Source organism: Zootoca vivipara, chromosome 9, assembly GCF_965207765.1.
Source record: "Zootoca vivipara chromosome 9, rZooViv2.hap1.1, whole genome shotgun sequence".
Classification (NCBI taxonomy): Eukaryota; Metazoa; Chordata; class Lepidosauria; order Squamata; family Lacertidae; genus Zootoca; species Zootoca vivipara.
The window spans coordinates 871565-874444 of NC_142592.1; the positions used below are offsets into that span (position 1 = coordinate 871565).

General features: G+C 45.4%; 1 pseudogene; it reads right to left on the reverse strand.

Annotated features, from left to right (window-relative positions):
- Positions 1-833: 833 nt before the first annotated feature.
- On the reverse strand, positions 834-2633 carry LOC148684516 (uncharacterized; annotated as a pseudogene).
- Between the last annotated feature and the right edge of the window lie 247 nt (positions 2634-2880).

A 2880-nucleotide genomic window follows, 5' to 3' on the forward strand; every position in this document is an offset into this window, starting at 1 on the left:
GGTCTGGAACCCCCACAGAACTATTTTTTATTATTTAATGTTTCAACTGGTATATTAAAATGTTTCCATAGCTTTGTGCTGATTAGGTCATGTTTTGATAATGTAAATGTCCTAAGTTTTCTACCAAATTTGTATATATTTTACTGAATTACATTGTATACATTGCAGCAGCCTTTGGCTATAAGCAATAAACTTGATACCTACAGCAACCATTGGAGGGGCCGGCACAGCCAATCCTGGCTCCTCCACCAACCAATTTATTAACCAATGCCTAACTGCAACCTTACAAGTTGTGACGAATTGTAGGCGTAGTAGGCGAAGTAGGTGAAAACCAAGTGGCACCAGCCAATCAGCCAAATGGAAAAATTCCTACCAGGCCCCTGCCCCAAAAGCAGACGACCCCATGGCAGGCATAGCAAGGTCAAACGCAACAGCTTAAATAAAAACCCAGAGCTGGAGCAAGAAGGCATCTTCAAATATTACATAAATGCAAGGAGTGAGTTCCCAGGAATTGCAAGCCCCCTGGTGATGAATCAACCATATATTGAATAAATGCAAGGAGTGAAACACCATTTTCAGAACCAAGGTGTCCGTGATTTAAAATCGCTTTTGAGTCTAGAGGTCTCCAAAACACCCCCCAATAAATCACACTTCACACAGAAATGTAAGTTTGAGGTTTTTGGCATAATTTTGGCCACAACTTTATTTAAAATACAAAATGTGAGTGGTTGCTTAGGAAATGAAAGAGCTGATAAAAAAAATGTAAATCTATGAGTAGACACAGGAAAGATATCCAGAAGAGGAGGAAGCTAATGGGAACAAGGACACAAATGCTAGAAAACACGTAAAAGAGGCCTCCATGTGACTCCCTGCAACAGGGAATGGTAAACTATCAGATCCAGGTCCACGCAGATCTCTACACCCACCCACCCACCCACCCACACCCCAATAGAGTGGGGGGGGAGCGATCTGCGTGGATCTGGATCTGATGCTATTCCATGTTGCAGGGAGTCACATGTATAATAGTATGTTTTGGAACTTCAGGTGGGCTTGGAGATGCACAGCTTTCCTCTATATCCACGACGCAGGATACGTTTCGAATCTCAAGATCTTGTAGATGGCTTTCCAGTATATCCACGATGCAGGATTTGTTTCGAGTGTCAAGATCTTCTGCCTGGCTTTCCTGGATATCCACTATGCAGGATTGCTTTCGAGTGTCAAGATCTTCTGCCTGGCTTTCCGGTATCTCTACGATGCAGGATTCGTTTCGAGTGTCAAGATCTTCTGCCTGGCTTTCCTGGATATCCACTATGCAGGATTGGTTTCGAGTGTCAAGATCTTCTGCCTGGCTTTCTGGTATCTCTACGATGCAGGATTCGTTTCGAGTGTCAAGATCTTCTGCCTGGCTTTCCTGGATATCCACTATGCAGGATTGCTTTCGAGTGTCAAGATCTTCTGCCTGGCTTTCCGGTATCTCTACGATGCAGGATTCGTTTCGAGTGTCAAGATCTTCTGCCTGGCTTTCCTGGATATCCACTATGCAGGATTGGTTTCGAGTGTCAAGATCTTCTGCCTGGCTTTCCGGTATCTCTACGATGCAGGATTCGTTTCGAGTGTCAAGATCTTCTGCCTGGCTTTCCTGTATCTCAACTGTGGAGGATTTCTCTTTAATTATCAGATCCAGCAGAGAACCACACTTTGAACAAGTAGTTGTTAGACTCTCGCTTTTTACCGAATTTCTTGGGGTAATCACCACTGCAATTTCTATTCGATGTGGATCTGTTGTGGTGGTCCTGATGCCAAATCTCTCCATCCCAACCAATGCTGCACTCAGCAGCTGGAAACCCGCAGCGATATAGCCAAGATAAATAGAAGGTCCAATATGCTGCTCGCTAAGAATTGGAGGCAATTCAAAAGTTTCTGGGAAGTCAATTTTCCCATTCTGCAAGACGGAAGACATGTTCCATATCACAGAAATCAGGACAAGGATCCCTGCAGGTATGTTCAGGAACGCTCCAAGCCTAAAAAAGATTAAGAGGAAATCCTTGTGTTTTCCGGGCTCGAACACATTGCACAAGGCAAATTATATTAATACTAGGGCGGCTGAACTCATAGTGGAAGCTAAGGCCATTAAGTCCTGAGCAATAAAAATTTCCCTTGGGAGGGTTGGATATCGCTCAGTGAGACTTTCACAATGCCAAAAAGAGTTGCCGTCGTCAGAAGGGTTTCTCCAAAAACAGACATTCCAGATTCCGATCCAGACGTTTCCAGAGCCGTTCTCTCCACGCCACACTCTCCAGTTGACACTGGCTGTGGTTGCAATGCACAGAATGCAGGCCAAAATACTCATCAAGAACCCACAGAACTGGAGGCAAGAAACTACGCTCAGCAATCTCCCCACCAGGGAGCCTTCTCTCACCCGCAGGGCGGGTTTGGAGAATAGAGGACCCAGGGAGACTTTGGCAGACATCCTGGAAACAAAAGAGAAGACAACATACAGTGAGGGAGGGAATAACAAGCATGTCTAGTCATTGAAGGACATCCTCCCTCCTGGCCAGAAAGAAGCAGCAAAAGAAAGAGTTCCCCTGCTCTCTCCCACCCCCTGGTTAGGTATAGACATCTGATCCAGAGAAGCCGACACACATACTTCCTTCCAGCACACTGCTTGAATATACTGTTGCATGGTTCCTGTGAACATGGCCCTAACCACAGCAACCTGTTATGGATGGGAATCCGCTCATGATTTCGCTGTTTTGCTATCTGCTACTGCAGCTATCCTTTCCCACAGAGCAGAAACACACCTGATGGCATAGTGAGGAATGTTTAATCCCTACACTTACGTGAAATGCGTTCCTCAGCTAGAGTCTGGCGGGCCAGGAA